The 11725-nt window shown below is 39.5% G+C and overlaps 1 long non-coding RNA gene across 1 annotated transcript; it reads left to right on the top strand.

The window, feature by feature from the left end:
- The first annotated feature begins 986 nt into the window (after nucleotides 1–986).
- Nucleotides 987–10732, top strand: LOC108449312. Its single transcript, XR_001865471.1, has 3 exons — nucleotides 987–1026; nucleotides 3655–3777; nucleotides 4608–10732. It is a non-coding gene; the product is annotated as an uncharacterized LOC108449312 (long non-coding RNA).
- The last annotated feature ends 993 nt before the right edge of the window (nucleotides 10733–11725 follow it).

Below are 11725 nucleotides of genomic sequence, written 5' to 3'. Positions count from 1 at the left end.
CTGCAGCAGTCCTGTAGCATCAAACTAATACCATTTTGGCTGGCCATGGAGACCCTCATATAGGACAGCTATTTAGAAAAGGTTTTACTGTCCCTTAAGGCTGAATCCTATTCTGTTCTTCATAGCGGTGATGGTGCAGTCACCCAATAAGACTGTCCTGGACAAAAAATCCTACCTGTAACAAGAAAGTCGTTGTAAGCCAACCCCAAGAAATTGAAAAGGAAGGAATATTGAAAGTCCCGATTGCTCCTTCCATTTCCTACACTTGAGGTCCAGACACAGTGAGTAACGTGTCTTGTAAGTCACAAAAGCAATCCTTGTTCCAGAGGTTAAGTAGACAAGAGAAAGGAGAAGAAAGATGTAATTGCAAGGAGAGATTAAATTACTCACCTGCTCTGACACCTGAGAGAGGAGGAATGCTGCCTTTCCACTGCTCCCAAGGCAGGAACAGAGGCATGGAGCTAGCAGCACTATCCTGGCACCTGTCTGGGATTGAGAAGCTTGACTGCTTTGCTTGGCATATCTGGTTTACAACATTGGTGTCTATTTCTGTTAAAAAAAGCTGTCTTGGGGTGACCTTATGATGTGTATCCCATATCGCTGCCTATGCCCAGAAATTAATTTTTGGGCCTTTCTATGCCTTTAAACTGAGCCTGAGAGGGGGAAGGAAAAAAAAACCTGAGCAAAAACTTTCTCAAAGCAGTTTGCAGCTTGTTCAAGGACACAAAAAGATAGCAGGATGTTTTTTTCCCCAGCAGGGGCAGGGGAGAGAGGAAGCACCCGGCTTGCGGCTTTCCAGTCAGCTTTTGGCCAGTTTTTTTCCAGTTTCTTGTTCTCCGGAGAGAGACTGAGAGTTGAACTGTTCCTTCTCTGGAATTTCGGATTTCTCCCATTTTCTACTGGTCTGCCTGATTGCTGTAACATCAGAGAACATCGGGAGGACTTTCCACCGGGCACAGAGGGCCTGGCCCCAGCCCAAGCCCCAGCTCCGAGGAGACCAAAGGGAGGACTCTGACACTTTCCCAGGTTTTTCCTCTACAGTGAAAGATTTTACCATTTAACATTATTTTCCTTTCCCGTGTGTTTGTTAAATGAATAGTTTTATCTTCTTCACTTTCCTTCGAGGAAAATTTATTTTTTCCCGAACCTGGTGGGGGGAGGGGTGGTTGTGCCTTCTCTCAGAGGATATATTTCTAAATTTGGCCAAACCGGAACAGTTGTAAATGGAAGAGAGCTGTAATAATTATAACCACGTTGGGTAAAACTTTGAAAACTCATCTAGTTTATGTACACGTGCCTACGCAGCAAGGAGGAGCCTTGGAGGGAGGAGTACACAGGCAAGACACATAGAGATTGTTTCAAAGGAAAGAGAAGGAATCTGTCAAGAAAACTGCTTTTTGTGGCATTCAGTGTAGGAATCTTGTAGGCAATGTTGTGTTTTCTAAAAGAATTAAAACTGCTGCTGGGTTTCTGTGAGAGGAGGCCCAGTAGGCTGAACCTGAGCTGGCTGCAGTGTGAGCTAGCTGGCAGCACAGCATCAGACCCATCTGCCTCAGCAGCAGAGCCTCCCACGCATCCCCTGGTCCAGCCCTTATACCAGGCATCAACGTTACAATGATTTAGGCTTGGGTAAATATCATAGGGACACCCTCTTTGGGGTAAAACTTAGTTGGGGTAATCCTTATTGCTATATCAGTAAACATTACCAGGAATAAGATGTGGGTGTTATCTGAAGTGGTCAATTTTGTGTCATTAACCATCTTTGCCTCTTGAATTATTTTGGATTTACAGTTTGCTGCAGAGTTGTGTTGTCATTTTCTCTCCTTTGCCTTTCCTAAGTATTTAAATGCCCCCTTGTAAAATTCAAAAGACATCACGTACAGATAATCCCCCACTTTTCTCTTTGTTTAAGTAGGAACTCCTAGAAATGAGAACTGGGAACTTTTGGCACTGCCTGTGTACGAGCAGGAAAGGTGACCATCTGGAAAGCAACTTTGCAGCAAAGGACTTTGAAGTCTTCATGGATACCAGATTGAACATGAGCCAACACCAAAGGCAACAACAGCAAATGGTCTCTTTGGCTGCATTCAGGAGTGTTGCTGGTGGGATGAGGGAGGTGACCCTCCCCTGGACTCAGCACTGGTGTGGCAACACCCAAGGCCCTGTGTCCAGTTACAGGCTCTCCAGTACCAGGGAGATAAGGACATAGTGGAGAGGGTGCAGTGAAGGGTGTATACATACCTAAAGAAACAGTGCAAGGAAGATGGAGCCAGATTCTTTTCTGTAGTGCCCACTGGCAGAACAGGAGCCAAGAGACACAAACTGAAACACTTTTCTCAGTGAGGGTGACTGAGCACTGGCACTTACAGGACAGACCTAGCAGAATAGATAATTGATCTTTGTCTGTGTTTTAACCTCTAACTAATTTTGTGATGGATCTTTGTTACTTGTGTGAACAATTTGTTCATTTCTGAGGTGAGGAACATCTTCATGGTACCTTCAAAGCTAGTTTTATGCTTTTAAAAACCTTAGAAGCATTAAAGAAGAATAAGAAAGAAAAACATGAGGATTCTGCTTTTGGAGGTTTCTTCTGTGGCTGGAAGGAAATTGTATTATCCATTTCATATGTGCTTAACCAAATCTGTATGAGCCTCCTGAAAATAAAGTAAAATGTCCCTTTTCTGATGAAAAGCACTTCAGTAAAACCAGTTAGTGTGACTATTACAATTTTATTTGGATTCAAGCAAAATCTTTTCATGCTAAAGAAATTTTCTTTGGCAGTATTTAAAAAATGACAGAAGAACTGGTGTTTAAAATGCAGCATCAGAGGAGATGAGAATTTGGAAGGAAAAGCAGTTGGTGTTTGCCTCCCCTTGGCTTGTCAAATGCTATTGTGTTCTGTTTAATTAATTACAATAATATGGGCTCCCTGGTAAAAGGAATATATTCAATTTTGTGGATCAATAATAAACACTATATATATATATATATATATATATATATCAGATGTATGATAACGTGTCTGTGTAGGCATTATTTAGACTCAAGTGAATTAGATTCAAGGTCTTGGTTCTAGTAAGTTGCTTGATAAATTGAAGCTGTTAAAAAGCATCTTTTCAAATACTTTTAGAACTGCGGATGAGAAATACTGTAAGATCTCAGTATTTTTATTGTAGTAATTTACATTTCATCTTTAAACTTTTGATTAGGATAGACTTGAAAAAATACTTATTCAATACTGTAGCAAATTAATTCCAATTTGCAGTTCATTTCAATTTATTTGCAAATGAGTATTCAATAATTTCTGTTAATAAGTAACCTGCAAATTTCTGAAAAAACTGTTTTTAAGGACTTTGCAGGCAATAGTGAGCTTTTTTATTCTTAAGATGACATAATATTTAGGATCTTACTAGATATTTGATTTTCTCTCAGTTTTTAAAAAAGCAAAATAACATTCTCAAATTCTATCTTCCTACAAACTTGCCCATGCTACAGATATTAGGAAGCTTAGCATATCATATCAATGCCAATAGTCCAGGGATATAAAAAATTCAAAAGACTTATAATTGCAGTCTCCCCTTACCTGGTTGCCTAAATTAAATTTTGATCTGTTAAGCACAAAGTCTTAATACTGTTGCGTGTTTTTATTTTTAGAGCATTTGCTACTAGAACCTCCTGGGAAAGTTTTGTACTGTTCTAGAATGAAATGGGTTCCACCTTACCTGATAACGGTAGCAAAGGTTGATCCTCAGAGCTCAATCAGCTGCAGAAGAAAAGGTAGAAATCTTAAACTTCTAAAATTGTAATAAATTACTAAAATACACGAAGATTTACAGAAAAATGAGAAAACATAAGAGGTATTTTCCCAAAACGTTAACTTACCAGGAATCTTAAATATTTAATGCTGAACATTCTGTGAGTAAAAAATTTACAGTGCAAATAATAGCATAGTTCTATGACAGCTTGTACAAACTGAAAACTGCATTGTACTTGGTAATCTGGCATTAAAATAGTTCTTTATTATAGCTTATACACACATACCATTAAAGATTTAATTCTGAAGGAGTCCCTGTGATGGCAGAATAGTGGCTATCCTCTTGTCTCATGTGTCCATTGTGATGCTTATTTCTATCTTTGTTCTTTGAAAATTATCAAAGAGTAAAACCAAACTCACTGATAATGTGGGAATACGTTAATAAGTAATGGGCCATGGAACCTATTCCATAGGTTTACCTGTTTCAGAGGTAAATTTGGTATGTTTGTTTCTGACTTTAATTTTAAAAGGAAGGATACAAAACAAATAAAATGAGAAAGGTGATTACTAAACAAGAAATCTGCAACTACTGTAAAAGCACACTCCAGAGCAATGTTGTTGAATGTCCCCAGATGGTTGAATCTGTTCTGCTTCTTATCTATATATGACTATTTCTCTGGATGAGGAGAAGGGTGGCTGTGATCTTGGGGCTGGCAACAATCTATGACTGCCAGTTCATGCACCTTCCCAAGTATGGCATTGGTTTGGGTTTTTAAGGGGTGGTGGGATTGTTTTTTGTTCATTTGTTTTGGTTTTTGTTTATCTGTTTTTTATTTTTTTAATGTCATTGTAGAGCAAGACTTCTGACATATGGCTACCAAAAGAGTCTGAAAATGAAAGCTCCTTATTTTTGGTGGTTTCAGAGTACACTTTTGTCTTCCTACACAAAAAAGTGCATTGTGTATGTGTTGTTTGACCTGAACCTACCTGAAGATGACAACATAATGGAGAATGGCACACTTAACTGTGTTCAGCAGACACGATGACAAATATGTACATTCCTGCATCTGCCACAGACTGCATTGTGCGTGAAAAAAAAAAGAATTCTGAAAACTATGAGAACAAAACAGTGCAAGCAAGCCCCATAGCTACAGAGAGATGCTGCAGAGCCCCAACAAGCTGCTCTTCCTCATCTTTCCCAGGCCAAGAGTCAACTTTTTGCAATATATCTCAGCTCTGGACACTTGTTTCTCAGGGCCCTGCATGTCACATTCTTACTTCATCTGGGCATTGCTGCTGTCTGGCTTTGGTCCTGCTTTTATTGTGGTTTAAAGTGGACCATGGTGCATTTTTGAAATGTATATTTATAATAGCATGTATTGGCATTGCAAAGTCCCAGAATGTGCAAAATTAGCTTCCTTCTGCTCTGTTCACTCTGGAACCTCTTCAGCTTTCCTCAAACAGTCCCTGGAGGAAGAAGTGCAACCTTACCTCTTGCCCTGGAAGTCATGGTATGTGTTTTCATTAAGGTAGAAGGAGGTGGTGGGAATTCCAGAGGGTTTTTATAATTTAGCAACCTTCTAATAACCTCAGGCTGTGGGGAATTGCTGTAAAACTTGCATTTCTTGATAATAATGGCAGACAAATAATATGATTTTTGATCTGTATTACTTCTGAGATTATTTCTCCTATGAAATGCTATGATAATAGGAATGCTTTCTTTTTCTCATGGTTATCATCTTCCTGTAGTAATTTTTTAGCAGCTATTGTTATTGCTTGTCATTTTATTTAAAAAAAAATAATTTTGCTATCTTAGCTTCTGTGTGATTGGGAAAGATATGAGCTTCAGGAGCAAGCTATTTTTTTTGTCAATTGTATGCACACAAATGCATGACATTCATCCTTGCTGTTGTCTTGAACAAAGAAATGATTTTTAATGAAAAAAATCTGCTGAAAACAAAGTCAGAGGAATGCTGGAGAACAGTTATGGCTTATCCTTTCCTTGGCTACAGACTTGCAGTTTGCCTCCGGCCTCAAACTGCCATAACCAAGTCACAAACACTACTTTAAAGAAGGTCTCAAAGCCATTGGTAAGACCAGCACAAAGTGTGATTTTCAGTATGAACTCTTGTAGACATAGCTGAATATTTTTATGTAGTGTGGGCCTTTGTATTTATTCCATTTTCGTCGTGAATCTCAGCTTGACTGTTCCTCAATTCCAGCAGCATCAGGGCAAAGTGAACCAAACTAATAAATGTGTTTCAGCTCAGTGGAGGAAGGGCAAGCCTCCAAGTTTCCATGTATCATGTTTTGAAATCGTGGCGCCTGACTACGGCAATTTCAGGGTCACTGTCATTTCTTAACCCTCTTCAAAGACCTAAGTTTGCATCATAGTTACTTTGATTTTGGGAAATCTCTTTTACTTTTTAATACTATGTACCACCTACACCAGGCTGATGGAAGGGAATAGCTCTCTTCTTCCTGGAATGGAGGTAAGCTCAACATATCCATGTTGATTCCACCTTTTGTATCTGTGATGCTGTTTGAACTGAAATTTAAAAAAAAAGTCTTTTACTAAAGAAACCCCTTCAACAGTCAAAGAACCTGGCTTAAGCAGAGGGCCATTCCAATTCCCATGACTTTAAGGAATTAAACCCAGTTTAGTATTACTCCTCTATATAGCTTAAAATGAAACAGGAAAGCAGTTGAAAGTACGATGTCATAGAATCATAGAATGGTGTGGGTTGGAGGGAACCTTAAATATGATCTAGTTCCAACTCCCCTGCCACAGACAGGGACAGCTTCCACTAGACCAGGTTTCTCAGAGCCCCATCCAGCCTGGCCTTGAACACTTCAGGGATGGGGCATCTACAACTTATTTGGGCAACCTGTTCTAGTGTCTCACCACCTTCACAGTAAAGGCTTTCTTCCTAATATCTAATCTAAACCTATTCTATTTCACTTTGAAGCCATTCTCCCTTGTGCTGTAACTACAGGCCCTTGTAAAGAGCATTTCTCCATCTGTCTCGTAGGCTCCCTTCAGGTACTGGAAGGTGCAACTAGGTCACTCTGAAGCCTTCTCTTCTACAAGCTGAACAATTCTAATTCTTTCAGCATTTCCTCATAGCAGAGGTGCTCCATCTCTCTGATCATCTGGAGGCCTCCTCTGGACTTTGTCCAACAGGTCCATGTCCTTCATGTGGTGGGAACCCCACAGGTGGATGCAGAACACCAGACTGGGGTTCATGAGAGCAATATCCTCTAATTTAATGTTGCTTCTAGGACATAAACTGCTGATTCTAGGAGGGGGAGATCTACATTATTTCTATTAGTGTATGTAGCTCTCCTTCTGGTCACAGATCTGTTGATGGAGGTTGAATCTATTACTGCAGTTATGCTGAGGAGTGGGTGTAATTTGCAAGACATATGTCCTTCTTCCCATCACAGAAAATATAAATCTTCTGCATATTCTCCATGTACAGCCTGACTTGTTAGCTCAGAATGCTCATGTTCTCTCCTTTCAAAGACTTCTATATCAGTGAAGCAGTGGATCATCCCATAAACAATGTAATTTACTGGTATTTAAGTGGATTTAATATTTCTTTTCTCTGCAAGATTTTTGCTACCTGCTGAGAAATAATCCACCAGACTGGATCCTGCCATGAGGATTAATATTTCCCTAAATATTAATATTAAAGTGTAAAAAAGTTATTCATACTCATCTCATATTCATTGACCTTAGTTTAGCTGTTTCTTCTGCTGCTTAAGCAGTTAAAAATAAACTGAGCTTTCTAATCTAATTCCAGAGAATTTGCATGATAAATACAGACACATATGTGTTAAATAATGAACCATAGTCTCAAACTGTCTATTTCTTGTTTTAAAGGCTGATCTCAAAAACTACTAGCTTTTACTTTTTTACTGTAAATTAGAAGCTATTTCCCCACACTTGCTTTACATATTCTCCTAATTAAGGTAGAATAAAATTCATTTTGGACCTGAAAAAAACTATTTCTTTCCAGCAGTCTGCATTTATAAATTGAATTAGCTCATTTCAGTCAACTGCACCCTCCAATTTAAAATTGTCTGCATAAACCATAATCACAAAAGATATCTCAATAAGCAACCAATGATAATCTAGTTCCTAAGGGGACATTTCAGAGTCAGCAGACTTTGTTTCACTATCTTTTTTCTCAAGGAATGATTGAATATAGGTTTCTACAAGTGAAACTTTGCAAGTAGAAGTCCAAAACTCATTAGAAGAGAAGGTACTTTTCTAATGTATATTTGTCCATCCTATATGTACTTTGAATTGAGCAAATCAAACTGTGCTCTTACTGTGCTCCCTATGTTGGTTTCAACAGCTAAATGCTCAAACCAATACAGCTACAGCTCAGAGAGCTTCAGTTGTTCACACCACTGTTGAGTTGATCTTTATCTGGTATGAAATGAGGGCTTAATGAAATTAACTTCGTATTTTGGTGAGAGGCATCATGTGAGGAGCAGCTGAGGGAGCTGGGGGTGTTTAGCCTGGAGAAAAGGAGGCTCAGGGGAGACCTTATTGCTCTCTACAAGTCCCAGAAAGGAGGGTGTAGTATGGTGGAGGTCAGTCTCTTCTCCCAAATAACAAGGGGCAGGTCGAGAGAAGTGGCCTCAAGTTGTGACAGGTGAGGTTTAGATTAGGTATTAGCATAAATTTATTCACTGGAAAGGTTGTAAAGCATTGGAATTGTCTGCCCAGGGAAGTAGTGCAGCGACCATTCCTGGTGGTGTTGGAAAAATGTATGGATGTGGCACTGTAGGACATGGCTTACAGAATCACAGAATCGCAGAATGAACTAGGTTGGAAAAGACCTTTGAGATCATCTAGTCCAACCTATGACCTAACACCTCCTCATCAACTACACCATGGCACTGAGTGCCACATCCAGTCTTTTTTTAAACACGTCCAGGGATGGTGACTCCACCACCTCCCTGGGCAGACAATTCCAGTGCCCAATGTCTCTTTCAGTGAAGAATTTTTTCCTGATGTCTAACATGGTGGGGGTGCTGTGTTGATGGTTGGCCTTGATGATCTTAGAGGTATTTTCCAACCTTAACATTTGTATCATTCTATGATTTAACTTGCTTTGGGCTCTTCAGATTTTGTGTGTTCCATCTCGGACAGAAAGGCTACCAGATCCCTGTGGTCCTCAGGGGCTAAAGCCATCTGTGATAAAAACAGTTGTTTGAGTGTTCTGGTTTGGGTTTGTTGCTGTCCCTGGAAGCACTTCCATGCTCCAGTGTCTCACTTCTTGGCAGTCCTGCTTCTTGGCAGATGAAGTAAATGTAGTCCTCCATCCATACTAGAAGCTGGATGTTTAGAATCCACAACCTTGCAATATTCAGTCAGTCTTCCTTGCCCTGTCTCCAAGCAGAAGCAGATAAGAATAAAGACATGCTTATGGTCACTTCCTTTACCATCTCTCAGTTATAAAAGCATTATAATTTAGGTTGGAGGATGCCTTCAGAGGTCATCCTGTTCAACCCACTGCTCAAAGTAGAGCCATTCCCAAAACCAGATCATTTTATTTAGAGCCTTCTCCAGTTGAGATATGAGTATTTATAGAAACATTAATTCCATAACCTTTAGGGGAATCATATCCTAGCACTCAGCCACTCATTGTGAAACACATTGCCTTAAGTTTCATGTTGTATCTCTCAGTCATAGCAAGGGAAAATGGAATGTGAGAAAATTGGGAAGCAAAGAGAAATAGAGATTAGGCTTTAAAACAGGAGAAATCCAATTTTAAAGGAAGGAGCAGAAAACAAGAAAACAATATTGGTAGCATTTTCTAGATGAGATATCATAACATTGATTTTCTATCTAAATAATTTTAAAAAATTTATTATTGATCATTAATTGTTTTGTCACATGAAAGTTAAAAAGTGACATTATTAAGTTTAAGCTGTATAATAGAGGTGGCTTAAAATGTATTTTGATCTCTGATTTAGGGTTATTCAGAAATTTCAGACTCCAGACTAGGAGGATTTGTAGTCCAGGATTAAGAGTTTTAAATGTTACGGGACTGTAAATTTACCTAAAAACTGGACTATGGCCTTTTCTAATAAACATTTTGACTGCATTTGTCAAGGGCTATTTCTTCAATTCCAGTCCACTAATATCTCCTGGCTCCTTTTTTTGCTCTGCTCTCTGCTGAACTATGTCTTCTTGCTAGGTCTGATACATTCTCCTCCAAAGAAAGAATACAACAGAGGGGTAAGCAACAGAAACTCCCTGCTAAAGAAAGTTCTCAGGCTGTCTGTTGTTGTGGTGTGTGGGAGATCAGTTCCCAGATTTATAAACAAATGAAGTAAATTGTGGTAGCCTATTAACCCACTGCTTTCCAGATGCCATGTTCCCCTTCCGGCTCCCCCCTGCCCTTAGCCTTGGCCACTCCCTTGGTTTCTCCCTATTGGTTCCTGTCCCCCAGCCACGCCCAGGGACCGCCCCTGGACCCCTGACAAAACCCCTCACGCCCAGACCACGAATTATCCCTGCCTCTGGAAATCACGGGGCAAGATGCGATTAAAGCCATCTCAACCCTCATGGGAGACCCTTCTCATCTCCTTCGCCATCACTGGTTGTAACACTGCTGGCTGCTGGAGCAAGACCGCAGGGTCATCCGAATGGACTGCGGGATGCGGCCGGATCGCATTGCCCTAGGCAACCCCCTCTGAGATCTCAGGGAGCTACAGCCTGCTAAACTAAATCTAACAGTTACAACAGTAAAAGGCAAAGAAGTGGATGGCTGAGTAGCCATATAATACATGGACTTGAAAATTGAATTTATAAAAGCTGGAGGTGTGAGAATGCGAGGAGAAAGAAGAAATGAGCCAGGAGACAATGCTGGAAAGAAGATTAAATGGAGAAAAAGAAAAGTGGTTTGTTCTTGTCATATGGAATATAAGATAGCTGTATACATGTTTTCATTAGCAGATGGTTTCTCTTTTTGTAGCATGTTCTACTGCAAATTAGAAGTGCTTCCAAATACAGTCAAGTAATTTGAAACATAAATACGAAGAGTCTAGTATTGACACTCTTTAAATATGTGACTTTGGGATTCTGCCAAATCTGAGAAATATAAATCTTTATGCAGCATGGGGTATTATAATCCAAATAATTTGACTAAAATGGGTTATGTGGCTCACTACTCCTGCTTCAGTCTTAAGAAAATTTGATACCAGAGGCATAAGATGATGCTATTTGACTTTCTTCCTGGCCAGTTTGTTTACAGTTTTTCACTGTACTGTATCTCTAGCACCACACTTTGAGGTTCCTGTGTGGAACATCCTTGAAGTTTGTACAGCCAAGCACCTCTGGGCAGCTTGGAGGGGAAGTAAAAGAGACTTTGTTCATGCTAACTTGGATTTAGCAGTCAGCCAGTAATGCCAAGACAGAAAAAAATATTGAAAATTGAGTTGCAAAATAAGGTGTATGATAATCCTGTAAAAATATACAGATGTTAAAACTTCTTATATTCTGACTTAAAAAGCCCTGTTTTTCATAAACTCATGATGTGTCTCTCAGTCATAGCAAGGGAAAATGGAATGTGAGAAAATTGGAAAGCAAAGAGAAATAGATTAGTATCATGGTGTCTCGCAGTGGTAGGGAGGAGAAGAGAGATCCAGCAGGCAGAAATTGTGCAGCAAGATTGATTTATTTAATTATTTTACAAACTCTTTTATAGACTTTTTTCTTCATAGTCTAATTGGACAAAGGATCAGCCACCCCTTGGGGGTGATTGGCTAAAATCCTAAAACATCCATTGTCAAAATATTTTTCTACTGTACCATAAACAAGGCTCTGCAAGGTCGCAGGTGTTCATAGTTTATAGAACTCTGCCAATATCTTCCGTGAGAGAGAAAAATATCTCACGGGACTGGAAAGAAGGAAGAAAATTCTTGCTAGCAGCAATATTTTGTATCCAC

The sequence above is a fragment of the Corvus brachyrhynchos genome, unplaced genomic scaffold (assembly GCF_000691975.1).
Source record: "Corvus brachyrhynchos isolate BGI_N302 unplaced genomic scaffold, ASM69197v1 scaffold116, whole genome shotgun sequence".
NCBI lineage: Eukaryota > Metazoa > Chordata > Aves > Passeriformes > Corvidae > Corvus > Corvus brachyrhynchos.
The sequence above is the reverse complement of the archived record's forward strand: the minus strand, read 5'-3'. Positions and strand labels throughout refer to the sequence as shown.